The sequence below is a fragment of the Sciurus vulgaris genome (genome assembly GCF_902686455.1).
Source record: "Sciurus vulgaris genome assembly, chromosome: 6".
NCBI lineage: Eukaryota > Metazoa > Chordata > Mammalia > Rodentia > Sciuridae > Sciurus > Sciurus vulgaris.
Window position 1 is genome coordinate 90,504,000 of NC_136466.1, and position 20,955 is coordinate 90,524,954.

The window sequence follows — 20,955 nt, forward strand, 5'->3', positions numbered from 1 at the left end:
AACCTAGAACAACAATAAAAAATAAACCAGAAACCAAAAAGTCTCTAGAGAACTAAGGAAGCAAAGAGAAAAGTCAGACTCACTGAAGGTGAATGCTCTAAGCAAAACAACCATGCGGAGGCCAGGGCCAAGGAAACACTGGTCAAGACTAAAATCAAATACAGTGCAGCTAAAACCAAAACAAATGCCCCATTCATTCAGAGAAAGAGACAGACCAGAAACGCTTAGAAAATATTTTGATTCTCTGTGTTCCTCAGGGGATCTCAAAACACTTGAGATAAACTGCTAAATGCTCATACATCCTACAATGTTCTAGCACATGAAGAGGACTGGGATGCCACTAAAATATCTCAAGGCGAGAGGTTACTCAGATATGTCAGAAGCTAATCTGAAATTCCAAAAAGTGTTTAAAATCTTTTATTTTAATGACTCAGTGTCTCTTTCCCAGACAGGAAATTACCTAACTCAAGGACATAGAAATTCATCATGGCTTTATTCAAAGCTAACAAAGACACAACAAAAATGAATTTGTAGGGACTCACTAAAACTTCTTAAATTAACATGTAATTGCCTACATTCATATGCAATAATTCATAAGACAAATCTATCATTAACAACAAATTTTTATCACAAATCAACTTTAAGCAAGTGATATAAAATTAAATTTACATTTAATGCACCATTGTAAATTGCACCAAGTGCCAGAGTTAACACTGGCAACATTACATGCCAAAAAAGCTTTTAAATGCCTGGAAGGAAAACGCTCTCCAAAACTGTTAGGAAAAAATGTCTTAAAGGGAGCTGGGAACAAAAATGAGAGAGAGAAAAACAACTTTCCTCTCATCATTTAATATTCCATAGGAAGACCATAAAGTGTATTCTAAAGTAAAGACTGGATTTCTCAATCAAGGGCAGAAGAAAACACACTGTCCTTTTTTCTTCTCCTTTACAATTCATCAGTACAACTAGAAGGTATGACTGGAATCACTTCAGTTTTCAGGCCCAGCAGGGTGCAACACTCAATGATATTAGTTCATTTTCAGATACATTTACAATTCACTTTTTTTATTGGTTCTTTTTGGTTATACATGACAGAATTCATTTTGACATAATTATACAAGCATGGAATATATCTTGTTCTAATTCAGACCAGTACCTGTCCTAGGCAAGCACTGTACCAGTGGTCTACATCCCCATCCCCTCTATAAATTTAAATCAACTAAGGAAAAATTATCTTGGGGATGATAGCACATACATTGGTCTATTATGACTGAGTATATGGCACATGCCTATACTCCCAGTGTTTGTAGAGGCTGAGTCAAGAGGATCACAAGTTCAAGGCCAGTCTGGGCAGCTTTGTAAGATCCTGACTCAAAATAAATAAATTAATTAATTAAAGGGGTTGGGAATGTAGCTAAATGGTAGAACATCCCTGCATTCATTCCCTAGCACTGCACATAAAAATAATGTCCATTATACTCTCCTTGATCTGTAATTTGACATTTGATATTAATGATAAATTATTCCAACCTATTTCAAAGGCTTAGGTCATTGAACTGTTCAAATGCCATTGCTAATGAAGTTTTGTATAGCAAACATACTCATTCCCCTAACATAAAAAGAAGTAAGTCAATATGCCTTCAAAACATGGAGGATCAATCCACTTCATCACATTTTTCAAGTAATTAGAGGTTAAAGTCCAAGCTTTAGGTCCAAATGATTTCAAAATATGACTTCCTAGTTTATTAAGGTTATGACCTTAGCCTCTTTATTAGTTTTCTCATCTATAAATGGGAAATATTCTCTGTACAGTGTTATTATGGAAGCTAACAGATTATTTACAAAGTATTTTTGCACAATCTGTAGTACATAGAGATAAACAAATGATACCTGTCGTTATTGTGAGGAATAAATGATTGTAGGTTGTTATAAGTTGAATACTCACAAATATAAAAGATTTCAGAGACTATCATGGTTTCAGAAAATATTTAAGGAAGTTTACAAAAATACTTAAAATATAAACTTGCTAAACAAATGCAAAATCAAAAGAGAAAGAAGAAACAAGCTAAAGGGGCAAAATGTCAAAAAGATGAGCTTCAACAGTTATGTACAGCATACATAAGATAACCCTAAGATAAAACAGAACAATCACTTAGGAAAATGAATCAATAATCACTGATCCTAAAGCATGGCAGGAAATGTTTTCTAAGACTCCTTCAAAAGAGGACAAGAAACAGAATGAAAACATTTTCAACAACATCTTCAGAGAAGATAAATTCCATAGGCTATATTTCAATACACTTTCCCCACAAATTGCAGTGACAATTTTTTTGTAAAATTAGAAATTCTATAGTAAGCGACCAAAAACACTGTCTCAATTTGAGAATTTAATAATTTATCAGATTTTGTGCTGAGTATGCAAATGAATTACCAGACGGAACTTTCCTGGATGAAATAGGAATCAATAAAAATCAACCCCATCAAACAAGCCCACCACACTCTGCACTGATCCTTTTGAAAGTCATTCTTCATTGAGAAAAGAGAAAGCAGTTATTTTTGAATAGAATGAATAGAGAGCATCTCTGTAAGGAAAACAAGTGGGATCATAAATGTAAGACCTCTATAGAATTACATTTTATCCTCTCCCTATGCCTGTTAAACTTTTTTTTCTCTTACTAAGTAATATCAAAATTCTAAAAATGAAAGGGACAACAAATTAGGAAGATTGCATTCCATACCACTGCCAATTTGGAAAGGGAAGAAGGGAAAAGGAGGGAGAGTCCTTGGGAGGAGAATAGTCCTCTGGGCCAGGTAATTCCTGGCAAATGCAAGCAAATGACTTTAAAAAAAGATATAGTGATATCTCATAGAAAGGGAGGGAGGAGGAGAGAAGGAGTGGGAGGAGGAGGGGGAGGAGGAGAAGGAGGAGGCAGCGACAACTACCTGACTTTTATTGAGTGCTAACTGAGCATTTTAAACTGAGTATCTCATTTCAAGTTCACAATGACCTTATGAGGGAAGTACTATTATTATTCTCTTTTTGCAAAGAAGAAAACAGACTCAAAAATGTCAAAATCATTCACTTGCTATTCCATAGAGCCTGCAAATGGCAGAACCAGGATTCAAAGTCAGGCAATCTAGAAGCCCTCTCACAATGTCCCCCAGTAGATGAAGAATCCACTCACACATCAGATCCAGTGTCACCACTACGCTAGCTTCAACTTTTGAAAACCTAACCTTTAGATGCCTGCCCCATCACGGAGAAAAGTCATTGAGGTCACTGGAAATCAAAAGTCAGAATTATTCATTCCACCATGAAATATGACATTCATGTAGTCTTTAATCATTGAACTAGCAACCCAAAAGTTCACTCTTTAAATATAAGGGCACTTTATACACCATTTAAAATGTTAAGTAAAATCCTATCATTAATTTTGGAGAGTACAGTCCATGATTGTTTTGCTCTTAAAGACTGCAGAATAAATAACAGACTCGGAATTATCTGTACAGTAACAAGGCATAATTTGGTAAAATATGGGCACTTGCAATAAATATAAACTGTCTCCTTGGGCTAAGATACCTTTGCACCCAGCAAATAGTAACACTGGGATCTAAAGATAGGGATAGTCTTACAATTTAAATGGAGGGAGTAAGACTAGTCATTAAAGTCAACTGATGTCCTATCCAAACATCAAAGATCAGAGTAAATAAGGTGACAGGGCATAAAGTGAAATGACACTGAGATAACTTTACTGTTACCTTCAGTACACATTATTGTTATGCATTAATAGTTGCCTTAACCTTCATTTCTGTAAAACAATTTGCATTGTTTTCTTACCATTATTACAAATTTATCTCACTTTGACATGAGATCAATGCTTAAAGTATTTGTTGTCAACAGTAAGAAGTATAGGTATGGACCACTAACACCTTGCTCATTAAGCAACTACACATGTATGAAGTTCTTCCTGTGGCTATACCAGATACTCCCTACAGAATAAGAATGTAAGCATAGTAAGATTCTTACTCTAAGGGGTTAACACATTTAGATGAAAAATTTGAAAGTTATAATAAATTGCAATTAAATCTGAGTCAAGTATATGGTCGGGGGCAGAGTTCAAGATACTTAAAATCAGAGAATAAAGGAAAAGTATAAAACAATAAGAAGAAAAGATGTTTAAAGATTTGGAATGAGATCATTAGAGAAAAACAGAAGACTAAAAATTAATGATCAGGATGATTACACTTTAGTACAAAAACAATTCTATATCTAAAATTCTGAAAAGTAAATCAATCAAATAAATATTGACTATCTTATTCATAGAGCCAAATACAAAATTTGTGGAAAGAGGAGGCAACTGAAAAGGACTTCAGGTTTTGCAATCCTGAGAAGAGAATCAGAGTGGACTTCCCATCATGCTAAACTTCAATTGGAAAAATAGCCACTTAAAATAAAACCTTAAAACTCACGCCAGGGATAGAGAGGTTTCAGAAGTATTATTTTTGAGTTCCCCATCATTATTTTAACCCCTACCACTACTTTAGAATGAAACTATTTTATTAAAAGTAAATAATGTGAGCCACCATATGGTTAGTAAAAAGTAGGCGACTGGCCTAGATGTCAGAATAAATAATGACCAAGAAAAACCACTTCACCTCTAGGATTATGGACTTCACAGAGATGATACAAAGGTGCTAAAATAATGGGTATGAGTGTTCCTTGTAAAGTTTCTCAAATTTAGGCAACTATTATTAGAAGCTTAATATGTGTAACCTAAAAACCTCTAAATGGTATATCATTTGAATAGAACACACCAGAGAACATTTAGAAAAGAAAAAAATAGATTTAAAAATGTTGATGCCATTTCTAAGCATCAAAAAACTAGATCACAGTAAAAAATCATCTCTTTAATTGAGCTAACTCACATTAAGCATGTGTGGATCACCTACCATTCTCAAGTGCTATGCTAGACTCTGGAAAGCAAAGTTAATAGGAATAGTGCCTGTTCTCTAGAGCCTCCAGTTGCGACATTGACTACACATTATTGGATGAGTAGTGGAAATGATCACACTGTCCAAGCTGGACAGTTACTTTATTTTACCTTATCTGTACAAAAACACTTATTGAAACATACAAAATAAAATAAAAATGGAAACTTGATTCTGTCATCTGAATATCCATTAACAACCTGCAAAACAAATTCCACTTCCATAAAACACTGAATTCCTGGTGGGAAGTCCTGGATAGTTATCTTATTTTGTCAACTGTCACGTGTGCGAGAAATCTGAGTCGATTCTCTATCCCCACTAAGGGGGCTCCTTGCTTGTTTCCTCAGACACCTTGATACAAGGAAACCATCTCTGGCCCCAGGTGATTTTGATTTGAACAGCAGGTGTGAAAGGAGTTGAATTTACCTTAGCTGGGATTTATCTAACTCAAATATTGCCAGTGCCATTTATTATTTTTTATTAAGAAGAAAAAGAGACTCAGAAAAAAAAAAACTTGGACTATGCTCTTAGGGTTTGGGAATTCACAATCCAAGGAAGAAATTCTTGGTTCCAGAGTTGAGTTATAACAGAAAAATGAAAGTATCTCAGCATTTCAAAATTGCTGAAGATCAGAAAGGAAAAGGTCTTTTCATGTTACAAAGTTAGTTCTTCTTTAGCAGTATTCTCTCAAATTTATAATAAAATCTTTCTACTACTTCTGATAAGAACAACACAAATTAGTGTTTCAAGCTTAAAAGGGAAGTTTCTCAAAACTTACATTTTCGCCTTTGTGATTTTTTTCTAACTAAATCGAAACTGACCAATGAGATCTTGAAAGAAAACTCATTTTTCAACAGCATCCTATAATCATAGACATTCTCATTAATCACTGAAATAGCTTAAATAATTAGAAATTATGATTAAAACCATTTGAAGCCCTGCCAACCTAAAAGACACAATTTGGGAACAGGATAAGAAAATTAGAATGCTTAATTACAGAAGGAAGAAAAAAAATCTTCTGATTGAAAGAATGGACTAAATTTGGATTAAAATTATATTTATCTTTTCATCACAAAACCACACTATTTGGTTTAATTCACGGGGAAGGCAGTAGAGAGAATAAAGGGATAGATCAAAATGTCACACTTAGTAATAGTCCCTTGTTATATCCTTCATTTCTCTCCAAGGAGTGTCCCTGAGAACTTCACTGACAGCCCATCTCTCACTGGCTGGGCAAGCACACACATATTTTCCTCTCCTGGAAATCTTTGCTTCTAAAAGAACTAATGACATGATCCCCTTCCACTTACACTTCAATTGAACTTACAAATGAAATTTGCAGACTAGAATGATCAATTGTATTTCTTGGCTTAATTCAACCTCAGAGCTTTACCTCCAAAATGCTGACTGTAAACTTGCTGAAACTAATCTGAGCCTTTCTTTAAGCAAGTTCTGTCCTGATTGGAGTTGTATTCTGCTACCCCCATGAAAGTGAACACAAGCTCAAATACTGGGTGGAGTTAGTTTCTGTGACTACTATAGACCATTTAACCAAAAGGAAACCATGAAAGGATTAGATCCTGATGCCTCTGTTCTCCTTTACAGTCATAGTAGCTATGGGGAACAACAAAACCAAAATGTATTGTGTGCCTATTCTGCAACATGCACTGTGCTAGATCATATGAAGATAAGAAAAGATAATAATAATAATAACAATAATAATAGTAATAATAATAATAATAACTCCCTCAAGGCCTCATCATGTGTTCAACAAAACAGTGTGCCACACACTATTGCATATGCTGGAATGCAGCCGAGATCACCATCTGTCCTTTTGAAAGTTATGTTGCAGTGCGCATGGATAGGCAGTCTTTTAAAAATCACTAAAAAAGGACTGGATGAGTAGCTCAGAGGTAGAGCACTTGCCGAGCATGCATGAGGCCCTGGGTTGGATCCCCAGCACTGGAAGGAAGGAAGGAAAAAAGAAAGGAACTCAACAAGAAAATAATATGATATTCCAGATGGTGATAAAGTTCTATTAAATAAAAGTTGAAATAAGCTGAGGAATGAGTAGAAAATGCCTGTGGTGGGAAAGTCTTGACATTTTGAACAGAATTATCAGGGAAAGTCTCACCAAGCAGGTGATATAACGAGAGTGACTGTCACCTGGGATATGAAGGTGAAGGTGAGGGAGTAAGCAAGACTGCTGCCTCTAAGACAAAGTAATTGAGGCAGAGGGAAGAGCCAGAGAAAAGTGGGAAGAGTACTCCTGGCATTAGAGGACCAGCAAGGATATCTGGCAGGTAAGGAAGAAGAGAGTAGTCAAGAGTTGAGGTCACAAAAGGAATAGGGGCCAGGTCATGAGAAGGCTTGTTAAGCACTGTAAAGCTTCCAGTATTTACTCAGAGTTAAACCAGGGAACTGAGTAGTGACTTGATATGACTTATAAATGTTTTAGTGGGTACATAAGTTTATCCCCTTTGATCAGTGAAGAGGCTACTATGGTATTCAGGCACAGATTCTGGGGAGTGGACCAACATGGTAGCCTTGGAGGTGGTGAGACAGGGTCAGAACTTGGATATATCAGTTAGAGTACTTGGGTTGCATGCAACAGAAAACACTCTACCAAAACAAAAAGCGGATTAGGGAATCTCATGAAATTGACAGAGAACATGGAAAATCATATTCGGAAATAGGATAAGAACAAGACCAAAACTACCTGATCATCAAGGCAATACCCCTGGAATGCATGAACTATTGCTTCGACTTCATATCATTATGCTCAAGAGTCAATCAAATAGGAAAGTTCAGCTTTCCAAGCTAAGATCATTCGCCCTTTTATTGCCCATTTATGGTTTTGTTTGCATTTTGGTATTTAAATAGGGTGCTAGAATCTTTAAAAGAAAAAAAAAATGTTTTGACCACAATGAACACACACGCAGAAGAGGGTAGGAACCCAGTGCTTCTCCAGTAGGAATGCAAGGTGGCTTGATTTGCCACCCCCAATTCCCCAGGATTACTTTGGACAGAAGAAAGATAACACCCAAAAAGGAAATCCAGATGATGATGGAAAGGAGAATAAATGCCAGAAAACTAGGGAGCTACTTGTGTCCACTATGAACTAGGTACAATCTAGTGGATAGTGGTAGGATTATACGTGAAAACTATCAGAGAATAAAGGTTCTTTCAAAAATTAAGCCATACTTTTTCACTAAAGAGATATTGGTATTGGTGGTGTCTGGATGTCATTTTACCTCTTTCTAGGTCTGAATATAATCCTAGCATTTTCGAGGCTGCTGTGCTGATTGATTTATTTTGTAATCAAGTAGTCACGTTTACAAAGTTTTCATTTAAAAGGCTCTAAATCTCTAGATATGCCATTTTGCAATAAAAACATTAAATTTGCTTTTTAAGTCTACGTAATGTTAACACATCCACTTCACTGTACCCTCCTCTGAGACAAAGCTACAGAAGTACATGTGAATTAGTTCATGTAAGGATAATCTTGTGAACTTCTATCAACAGCTGAAAAAAAGCCCAAATATTTCATTTGAAATCATTCTTTTCCCTCTCTATAGATAGTTCTTTTCTTTGGAAGGAAAATAGATAACATGATAATCACTCATTCTTTTAGTAACGAGAGTATGCAAACATTACAGATCATAGTGCCAGGGGACATGTTGGGAACATAGTCTTCAGAACTTCTAAAAGAGCATCTGCTGCTCCAATCTAGTCAATTTTGCCACTTACAAATGCAGATTCAGGAATGGCAGATCTTTCAAGGTTTCAAAAGAAGCTGAGATTCCAGATCTTTATGTGAAATCTCTAGATTTTAAATCCTATAAACTTTGGGGTTTAGGATCACTTATGGTTTTCTTTGCATTTTAATATTTAAATACTCTGCTAGAATCTTTAAAAGAAAAAAAAATGTTTTGAGCACAATGTAGACCAAATAAAAGACGTAAATGTGACCTCTGATCTCCATTCCAAATATCTTCCAGGTATGATCAGACTCCAATAGAGATGACTATTACCCTTGATTTCTTTCATGTCTCCAATAACCCAACCCCGTCTTTTCCCACATGGGAACAAAAGGAAGTCTAAGTCAAACACATATGATTCTTTGAGAATTCCCTTCATACTCCATCCACAAGCAAAGTGATGAATGCTTTTGGAGTGATTTCAAAATGACAGTTTCCAGTGAAGATATGGAAATGTCCTGGCTTGCTGCTCCCTGTATACTATTTAAAACCACAATGGGAATTTTGCGAAACTGTTTAGGGAAAGACTACCAAGCTGACTGAGGCAGGTGATGTGCAACACATGAACTCACCTAAATGAAGCACTTAAGCAATGACTTAAAGGAAGAACTACTATGATGAAAGGGGCAGGGGGTGGTGCAGTTAGAAAGGAGCCCACACTCCTTTTTATTTATTTTTATATATACATACATATATATATATATATATATATATATTTTTTTTTTTTTTTTTTTTTTTTTTTTTTTTGAGACAGGGTCTTGCTGTGTTGCCCAGGCTGGCCTCAAATATTTGCTCCTTCTCAGCTTCTTGAGTCACTGGATTATAGGCAAGCACCACCATGCCAGCCTATGAAGTCCCTTATTAATTTCTCAGGTTCAACTTTCTTCCACATCCCACCTTCCTAGTTATTTTAGTTGTATGGTTTGGCTTCTTTAAGTCAACTGAGCACCATTAACATGAGGCCTCAAGTAAGACAAAATGGACAAAAAAAATTATGTACGTGTGAATTTCCAAAGCAATTGAGAAGAAATTTTTACAGAATATGCTCAGAGAATTGGTTAGTCAGTGGAGATTTATGTAAATATTTTTAAAGGTATTTATAAGTGACCTAATCCAGACAACTGGGCTTCCTTTTGCATTTTCCCCTCCAAACAGTGAAAGCTTTATTCACAATCTCTGCATAAAAGAAACATGTTTTTTCTATCCCATGGTTAGGGAACTGTAGGATCATTTCCTTTCTACAATGCAAATGCACTTACTTCATGTGAATAGCAAACCACAATCATGAGAGGGAACAATAGGGCATGCCCTGAGAAAGTACATTTCATCTTCTCAAAACTTTTACAAATGTTAACCAATTAATTGATAGGTGAAGTTAACCTTTAAAACAAAATGTGAAAACTAAAGCTGAAGATATTTAAAAGCTTTCCCTACAAAGAGATTCAGTGTTTGAGTCTGAATTAGAACTTGGAACTTCCTAACAGGAGTTTAGAGATTCAACTCATGTAAACATTTGAAAGGTCAGCTGTTCATCAAAAACTTTTCCAACTACAGCAAAGTATCCTTATTAAGTTTCTTTTGCAAGAGTTCCAAGGTGCTGAACACTCATCCATTGCCACCAATAATTAACAATCCCCAAAAGCCCAAATACAGAGAATTTTTTGTTGGCATTTTGAAACTTCAGACTATCTTAGCATCAAAGCATGTGGGGATGGGAAAAAGGAAGGCTAGGAAAAGAGAACTTCATGCTGAAAATTCTTGAGATTGGTCCTTCCCTGTTTCAATCAGGTTTTCAGCAATAAGAAATGAAGGCCCTCCAATAAGGACTTTGTGCTTCCTGGAAATGGGAGGAAAACTTTTTAAAAAAGCAAAACGATACAACTGGAGTACTATTTAAAACATCAAACCAAACTTGGAATTAAAAGTAGGCACAATAGCCATTCCTTATTCTATCTAGTAAACTTTGATTTAAATATATCTATCTGCTCAGAGTTTAATGACCAGAAAATTACCTGAGCTCCTCATCTTACCATGAATTTTTTCCCTCACATTCTTTCTGCACATCCCACATGAAAAATCACAAGCCTAATTTAAACAATACCATTTATTGTGGGACTTGAGACCTGAACAGCTACTAGCTCTAAAAGGTTTCCCTGAGTCTCACACCCACACGCTCTGTTATAACTAGTTTCTACATGGCTATGTTTAATCCGACAGGGTTACATGATGAGTTATGTGGCACATCAGCAAGAAGACAGGACTACAGCAGGATTTAACCTCTATGTCAAACAGAAGATAAACTTAGAACAAATGATATGTCTAAATGTAAAAAGTTATTAAACTTCTAAAGAAAATCTTTGTGACATTGGGTTAGGGGAAATTTTTCTTAAGACAAAAAGCACAAAAAAATAAAAATATAATACTTTTGCTTTCCAAAAGACACAATTAAGACAACAAAAATGCAATCCATGAACTGTGAGAAAATACTTGCAAAACATATATTTGATAAAGGGCTTATATCCAGGGTTGTTATACACCCTCAAATGTTATATGTTCATATGTTAAGTATATTACATTCAATAAGAAGCTACACAATCCACAATCCAACTTTATGTGCAAAAAATTCAAATTGACTATCCCAGAAGAGGGTATGCAAATGGTTGATGAGTTCAGGAAAGAGCCTCAACATCATTAGTCATCAAGAAATTGCAAATTAAAATCACAGAGTTACTCACTGTAGTTTTAGAATAGCTAAAGTTAAAAAGTATTGCAGTACCAGGTATTGTCGGGGATGGAAGCAACCAGAACTCTAATACATAGCTGGAGGAATGCAACACAGTAAAGCCATATGGAAAAACAGAATGACAGTGTCCTGCAAAGTTAAACATAGATTTAGCATATGTCTCAGGAAACCTACTCCTATATGTTTACCCAAGAGAAATTAAAGCATATTTCCACACAAAGATTGCACATGCATAGTCACAGCAGGACTATTCATATCGCCAAAAATGAGAAACAGCCAAATGCCCATCAACTGATAAATGCATAAACAACCAAAGTGTAGCTATAAATGAAATACTACTTATAATTAAAAAAAAACTATGGATAAAAGTGATTGCAGATAAATCTTAAAGAGTTTACATTAAGCAAAACAATCTAGACTCAAAAGATATACCATACTATAGAATTCAGAATTCTACTGTAGGACATTCTGGAAAACGCAAAACTATAATGACAGAAAGCAAATCAATGGCTTTCTGTCACCATCTTTAGACACCATTTTTTTTTTTTTCCAAGAGGGAAGGCCTCTCCTGAAATTGATAAATAAACTCACTATGGACAAACAATTCATACAATCATTCATTGAGTGTCTGCTGCCTGAACTCTGGAACCAGACTGTTGGGTTCCAATTAAGGCCTATCACTTCATAGTGTGACCTTGCTGTACATCTGTTTCTCCATCTAGGAAACCTCATAGGGTTGTCCTGAGGATTCAAATGACCTAATACGTTACAAGTGTTGAGAACAGGGCTTTGCACATGATCAGCTTGCCTTTATTATAATGTGAGAGATGCTAAGACTACAGAGGGATAAAATAGGGTTCGCTTTTGTTGTTTGTTTTGATGAGCTCACAGTTTGATAGAGAGAGAACAAACTAATAACAACATGTCAAAAGGGACACAAAGAAAGGAATGTTTTAAGTACTATGAGAGAACAGCTGTGTGAGCAGTTCATGGCAGTGGCAAGGGGAGATTGTCAAGGAATCCTACAAAGAACAACTAAGTTTCAGAGGAAAAAAAAAGTAGTTCTTCAACCTGAAAAGAGTACAAACCATGCCTGCTACGTGCTGTATACTATGCTACATATTTTACACAGGCCATTTCTCTTGTAATTGTGGCAATAACCCCAAAAAGCACGTACTGCAGGACCTATTTTGCACATGAGGAATCTGAGTGTGAGAGATAGTGAATCGCTTGCCTGAGGTCATAAAACTAGTACTGTACATGCCATACACAATGATCCAAATTCAGCCCTTCTGACTCTGAAATCAGAGCAGAAAAAACAAAATAGCAAAGCATGGGATGAGTTTGGGGAAAGCACAAAGAGCTCAGCATGACTAGAACATAAAGTTGGAAAAGGGAGGACCTAGAGTCCTCCCTGGACTGGGTCTCAGACAGGGGACTCAGTTTCTGTACTGTGAGCAGGAAGGCTTTTAAGGCCTTCTGTTTCAAGAGATTTTATTTAATAAGCATAGTCCTCCTTTGCCAGATCTTGATAATCCATGGCACAAGTTGTTAAAGTGTTGTCAGTGACCACATGTGTTCTGAAACCCTGAGAAATTTATTAGAAATTTCAAATTTTTGAGGTACACACAAGTCCATGGAAACAGAATCTTTTTGATCTGGGCCCTGAACTTGCCTGTTTAAGAACTTCCCCCAGGTATTTTTCATATATAGAAAAGCTTGAAAACCCGATAGATTGCAGATTTTCTCAGTTCCCTGTCTCTCTAGTCTCCAAGAGCCAACTAAGCTCTCAAACCTCAGTGTGAATATAAATCACCAGAGAATTCTCTTAACAATCAAATTCTGATTCAGTCAGGGGAATGAGAGGGACTGGAATTCTGCCAAGGGCCTGTGCTCCACAGACCACACTTGGAGAAACAGGGTTGAAGAATATCCTGGTCCAGATTTCCTTCTCCTTTTCAAACCATCCCTCTTGCTCTGTATTTATCTCCAGACTACTTCTCCAGGTGGACTGCACTTTAAAAAACCTTCTATTTATTTACTGTCTAAAATGTTGTACCTTTGCCGAGAGGCAATGATCAAGCTATTTTATTCATTTACTTGATGCTGAAAAAATAATACTTACTTTAATGTTTTTTTCTTTGATACTGGAATTGTGTCCTGAAATTCTGGAGGGCCTAAGATGTCAGGCTGATAGTACATAAAACAAAGGGATTGAAGATAACGCAAGGTGTGCAAAATTGACCTTTTCTTAAGTATAATGCATATCATCCATATCATCAGTCATGGGGACCTATTAATATTTTCTTCAACATGTTCTTTTAAATAATATCATGAAATCAACAGGGTGCCATCTCTGGACTCATCAAGGATTGACTAAGGAGGATTCTTAGTCAGAATGAATCTCCTTATTTAGAACCCAAGGAGCCTGAGCATTCAGGTCTCCTGTGCAGACATGCTCTGGAAGCCTCTCCTTGCTGGCACTCCTGCCGGGAAAGAAGCTGTGTGCAATTGACTGCCAAGGCTTCAGCTCCCTGGCACCAGGCAGTGGCAAAAGTCACTACAGCAGAAAGGCGTCCTTTGCACTCAGGGTGAGAATGGATGCTTTAGAAAATGGCTATAAGTTCCCAATACTTTTTTCCCTGTGCTATCATGTTTTTAAAGCACTAATCCTTTGCAAGTTCCCTAACTTCACATCTTTGCAGTGCCTTTTCTAATGTGTGTCTATTAACCTGAACTCATTCTTGGCTTTGCAATTCAGTTACTTTACCTCTGTGGTTAAAACTTTTCTGTTATTTCCACTTAATTCAGATGAACTAAATAGGCACTTTCAGAAAGGGACTACATTACCCACTCTATATCAAATGGACAGTACTACATGCCACAGTTTCCCTAGAGGCAATAGTCTTATTTGATTCGATGCGTTTTTTGGTGATTCAAATATATTTTGGTGTGAAATTCTACATCTTTTCCATGAAGTCTTAGTTCTGAGACTAAAAAAGAACCTACCAATCAAACATCTAACATTGTTTTTAAGATACATGTTGTCAATGGAAAGACAAATCTACACTTTGAAAACTGAAATTAAGACACTCTTTGTTACTTAATATGTCATCCTAGATGGAGTCACCCATGCCAAGGATGATTCTAGGAAATTTGGTAAATAATTATAATTCACTCTTCTCCATTTTCTGTTTCCCTCCATTCTCTCCCTTTCTCCCTTTCTACTTTTCTCCCATCACCAAGTTATTCTTTCATTGAATATTTTTCTTGAACACCAAACTATGTGTCATATGGCTCTAGATTCTAGATACATAACTTAAGTCAAACATAGTTTCCTGCTCTCAAATGAATGAAGAGAAGTAAGAACTTATAACATAATGTGTTCCATTCTTGATTTAAAGTGGTTACCAACCAATTTCCGCCACAATTTCATGTTTAGTGTCACCTAGTAGGTTTGGATTTGCAAGGCTGATTATTTCTTTGCACACAATATCACTATGCCTACAATTTGTATAGCTGCCACTAGGAGACACAAGAGAGTCTTAGATTAAGTAATATGTAGTAACCCCCTTATCTGTCACTCTATTTCAGTGTGTGTGTTCAATAACACTCATTTTGCTTAATAATGGCCCCACAAGAGTAGTGATGATGGTAATTCAAATATGCCAAAGAGAAACTGTGAAGTGCTTTCTTTAAGTGAAAAGGTGTAAGTACAATAAGATATTTCAAGAAAGAGAGGAAGAGAGAGAACATTCACCTAACTTTTCTTATAATCGTTATTTTGTTATGAGTTATGATTGTTAATCTCTTACTATGGTTATTATAAATTAAACCAAATAAATTTGTTTGTATGTATAGGGAAAAATATAGTTCTCAATGTAATTTCCAAGCATAAGGTGGGGGGCAGAGAACTGCTGTATTCCCACTGGCTTTCCCCAAACACACTTCTCAGAATATTTAGCATGCAATTCAGTATTTCTTTTTGTATAAAGAAGTTTTCACTAAACTTAATGATATAAATAGAAAATACCAACTGACATTATTTATCATATAAAAATTTCAATAACTATATAACACTATTACTACTGTTTTGACAGAGTCTCACTGTGTTAACTCTATCCAGGCTGGTCTCAAACTCCTGATTCAGGCGATCCTCTGGCCTCAAGGCCTTCCTGGCTGCTGCTTCTTTTGTGGTTGTCATTGTTTGTTGTTTGTGTGTTTTGATTTTGTGGTGCTGGAAATTGAACCCAGGACCTCACGCTGCTATGCAGGTGCTCTACCACTGAGCTAGATCTCTAGGCCTGAAATTCAGGTTAAAAGAAAGTTAAATCCATACAAATAAATTGGTCCCTTCAAACACATGATCCTGTCAGTACTTATTCAATTTAATGCAGTTTTGCTTCTTAGACATTTTTATGATATATGATATAATATGAAATATATATCTGGTCCTTTTCTCCAGATCCTGAAACAGCTTCTAAATAAAACAAATAGGAATTTCCCAAGGAAATAAGAGTGAGAACAACATCTTTTTGTCATTCATACCAACCATTTCTAACCATACCTGAGTTTATGCTGAGGACACTCGGGGGATGGGGGCTGGTTGTTAGAGGAATCAACCAGGTGATTGGAAAGGTAGACCTTTCAACCCCATTCTCAGGGACAGAAGTGGGACTGGAGGTTAAGTCAAACACCAGAAGCCAGTTAATTAATCATGCCTACAAATTGGAACTCACATAAAAACCCTAAACAAAGAGGTTGGGAGATCACTTAGGATAGATGAATACATCCACTTGCCAGTAGGGTGACACATCCAAAACTCAATGGGTCCAAAACGTTCTGAACCCTTCCAGGTATTTCCCTGTGTGCCTGTTCCTCTGTTTGTATCCTTTATAAAATCCCTTATAATAAATGAGTATAGTGTTTCCCTGAGTTCTGAGAGCAGTTACAGCAAATTTTTGAACCAGAAGAGGGGAGTGGGTCAGAGCGAAAATTGGGGACAGAAGTGGGTCAGAGTGAAATCTAAACTGGGGGACGGTCCTTGTGGGATTGAACCCCAACCTATGGGGTATGCAATAGATCTGGAAAATTAGAATTGAATTGAACCACTGAAGTGCAGTTAGTGTCTGAAAAGAATACGAGAATTTCCTGGTGTGGAAAACCCACACATTCGGTGCCTAAGTGTTGTGAATAGAGAAGCAGTATTCCATTAGGCCTGACAAAAGATTTTCCCTGACTTAACTTAATTAGAAACTCTGGTCTTACCCACTGATTGTGCTTTAGAGCTACTGAGTGACATTTTACCTTTGACCTTCTCCCTGGGATCAGTCATCATTTTAACCGTCGGGACCCCTGATAGACTAGATGGGCCCCATTTTCCCAGCCCTTGCACTCACCTCCCCACCTGGAAGGGTGCTCCATCTTCTCAGATGCCCTCTCTTCCCAGTCCTGGCCTAATTCTTCATACCTCAGCTGGAATTAAAAGAATAGGAGGTTAAGTGACATGACTGTAAGGAAATTATCAAGTTTCATCTCTTCAAATCAGGAGAAACCTGACCCCTGCCCACCACTCCAGATCACTCCAAGCCTTTTTCTCTGAATAGCCCGTTCTTAAGAGGTGGTTTTATAAATTAATCATAAAATTTGTATAGTAATAGCAATATTACTACCAACTATGATTTGTGTATTAAAATCTTATTTTATCAGAGTTTGTTGGTTTTTTTTTTGTTTTTTTGTTTTTTGTTTTTTTTGTTTTTTTTTTGTACCAGGGTTTGAACGAAGGGGCTCTTAACCATGGAACCATATCCCCAGCCCTTTTAGTTTTATTATTTTGAAATAGGGTCTCACTAACTTGCTCAGGGCCTCACTAAATTGCTGAGTCTGACTTTGGACTTGTGATCCTCCTGCGTCAGCCTCCTGAGCTACTGACGTTTCGGCTATGGCACCACCATTCCTGGCTTTTTACTGATTTTTTTAGACTACATCTTATACTTCTCAAAAGGATTTGAGATGATTTACACACACACACACAACACACACACACACACACACACAAATACACATTTATACTGTAATATCACCAAAAATATCATAAAGGTAAATAGATGAAAGATATAAACCTGATAATACTGAGAACCAGCTACCCTCCACCACTGAAATTTGAGTAAATTAGCCTTATAAATCATCTGTAACCTTGAAAAGTATTTATTTGGTGTTTTGTATGATGATCCCCACCCCCTACCCCTGTCTTTTAGTATATTGTTTGTTCTTTGGGAACTAGAAATGGACCTTAGCCAACTCTTTTATTCAAGGGGTCTTTGCAAAGTGTTGGACATAAGCTGGATTTTCAATAGCAGTTTGCTGAATTCACTCTGGATTTCTAAATTCCCTCTCTATCTTTTAAGAGCTGTGCTTTATTTTTTTCTTTCTAGCATTTTAATATGTAATTTAAATATACTAAAATAGAACCATTTTTAAGATACAGCTTTAGGTGGCTTTCTTTCCTATGATATCAAGATGTTAGTTTATAGAACATTTCTGAAAGTCATTTGCATTTTTAAAGGTTGAGGGAAATACCCTCTCCTTTCTGTACCTTTTATCAATTTTCTGCCCCAGAATGTCCTCACATAACCTCTCCACCCACCAGACAACCATGTCACATAGGTGTGTGAAGAGCACCATCTTCAAACCAGAGTTAAGCTCCTTTACCCCTCCTGCCACTGCTCCCTCTAACTCTTCGTAAAGACATCACTCCTGCTCCACTAAGAAATAGCAACAATGAAGGATGGTGGAATGAGACAGACATTCATTACCCGATGCACATGTATGATTACACGAATGGTATGAATCTACATTGTGCACAACAATAGAAATGAAAAGATGTACCCCATTTGTGTACAATGAATCAAAATGCAGTCTGTAAAAATAAAAAAAAAAAAAATTCAAAAAAGAAAATTTCCATTCCTTCTTGGAGGATGAGTACTGTCAAATAATACTTGTAAATTTTATCACATACAATTTATCTTAGACCTCAAACTTATCAACATTTTCTAGAAAATTTCAAACTACAAGGAAAAATTTAATGCTTTCAATATTCAGTTATCTTTGAAAATGTAAACTTTATATCAAAGCCAAAGCTAATTACATTTACTCCTTTTTTAAAGTCCTATAGCTTGTTCTTTTCTATTTTTAATATCAAAACCAGAGTTATTCTTTTTCCACATTTTCATTGGTGCATCATAGCTGTACATAACGATGGAATTTGTTGTTATATATTCATATGTGCACACAATGCAACAACACAATTTGGCCAATATCACTCCCCAGCACCTCCTCTCTCCTCCTCCACCTCCCATCCCTTGGTCTCTTTCCTAATTCAAATATCACTAACATCTGTACTTGACCAAGTATGCTATAAAATGTCATAATTCCTAATCCTTGATTGGTTTAATCATTAACACATCTTAAAATATTTCTGCCCTTCAAATTTTAACAAAAATATTTTTATTGAAAAAAAAATTGATTTTATGTCTACCTTTGATGGGAACTTCCTACAATACAGATTTTTTTCTGTTTTATTTATGCATATTCTTCTAAGCATCTAGACCAGTGCTTTTCACAAAGAAAGGAGACTAATTAAATATTTGTAATAAAAAGCAATACTCTTTTTCTTTTCTTTTTTTTTTTTTTTTTTTTTTTTTTCTTTTTTGAGTACTGGGGATTGAACTCAGGGCACTCGACCACTGAGCCACCTCCTCAGCCCTATTTTGTATTTTATTTAGGTTGCTTTGCACCTTACAGACATGGATGTTGCCCACAAATTTCAGTCAGTGCAGCTAATTCATAAGGGCTAGTCATAGAACTAATTCAGAGCCCTCTGATGCCCTGTAAAAGAATGCATTTTAGATAGATCAATAAACTATTAAAGCTCAAAACCCTCCCCATTTATTCAGGATAAATCAGTCCTTTGGGAAGGATCAACTGTTTAGGTCAAAGTCTCCTGCAATTGCCTACAAAAGCTTTAAAAAAAAATATTCCTGGGTGCCCCCTGCCAAACTTATAGGATTAGAATATCAGGTGAGAGGGCACAGGAAATTGTATTTTTTAAAAGCATTTTGGAGAATTTTGACGATCTGTATGACTCATCTGCATGAACAAAGGCTGTGAGTAGCATTCACTGATGAGAATATTCCCCAAGAGAGGCATTTTTATTCCAGTTTCGACAGGGGTGATGCCACTGCCCTGTTCAGAGCACTCAGGTGGAATTGTCACCTCATTTCATGTGATCAGGTACCTGGGACCCAACCAGCTAGAGCCCATCACTCAGACAGTACATGCTGTTGTTGCATGGTAATGGAATAGGGTCTTAAACTGGGGCCTTCGAACAAAGAGGATTTGCAAATGATGCAGTCAACCATGGATAAGCAGGAAACAGCTTACTAAGTGTTTGGATGAAATGGAAACAACACAGCAGCTGTTACACAGAGGTAGGTTTGGGTAGTGACTAAGTGTCCTCTCCCCTAAAGTGCTCAGCAGAAGTAGCTAGGCCAATAACTGGATTTGCTCCTATCCCCTGGGTCTTGTCTACCACTTTCCATTGTCCTTTTCTGTGAGACAGGGATTGAGACAGTGGAGGGCTGACTTGAAGTTATGGGAATAGTTTTCCCACAAAGAATACACTTAGAACTGTTGGGGTTTGTTCTAAATTTTTTACAAGCACTATTTCATTGATAAACAACTTTAAAAAACTTGAAAAATATCTTTTTCAAGATACCTTAGCAGCAAAGGAATCTCTCATTATTTATTCCAAGGATCCACAGGTTTTAGTCCTTATCTCCCAGCAAGTTGGATGTTTCTTACATAGTTAATGGCAAGAAGCTATTTCCACCCCCACTTGGGGCAGCTTCAGAGGAGGTTAACTTAAATTATACCCTCAAGGGCTGAGATTAGGTCAAGGATGAAGTTACTGATAATGAGGCTGGGTCCTTCCCTGTGACTTGAGTTCTTCATAATCCACTCTGCTGTCTTCCTCCTACTGAATAGCTCATGTCTCTGCCATCAACTTGACTGGAGACAGAATGGTCAAAACAAGCAGGAAGATGCTTCAGAGTTCAACCAACTTTGCTATCATCTGCCTTTTTCTGATATTTAAACACAATCTAAGTTGCCGAACACTAGAATCAATTAAAAAAAGAGATTGGGCTCTTGTTAGGAATTTAAGAAAAATGTGATAACTTTTCTGGAGACATTTTAAATGGGTCCATGTCAAGAAGATAGGGGCAAGAAGGAAGGACTTAGCACAGATTCAAGCAGAGAATATACTACCTTTCAGAGGATGGTGGTCTATAGCAATCAGTGGTCCAAAGACAAGCTGATCAAGAAACCCTACTGGGGAGAAACATAGCAAACCACACCAAGAGTGTTTGAAAATCAGCACTTCCTACAGCCATGTGGCTGTAT

The 20,955-nt window shown here is 36.5% G+C and overlaps 1 long non-coding RNA gene across 2 annotated transcripts in view; it reads right to left on the reverse strand.

Moving 5' to 3' along the window:
* Positions 1–20,955, reverse strand: part of LOC306663104 — a 130,921-nt gene that overhangs the window by 62,862 nt on the left and 47,104 nt on the right. For both annotated transcript variants that reach the window (XR_013764351.1, XR_013764352.1), the window contains one exon: positions 16,893–16,968. This is a non-coding gene — a long non-coding RNA (uncharacterized lncRNA). The remainder of the gene's footprint in view (positions 1–16,892; positions 16,969–20,955) is intronic.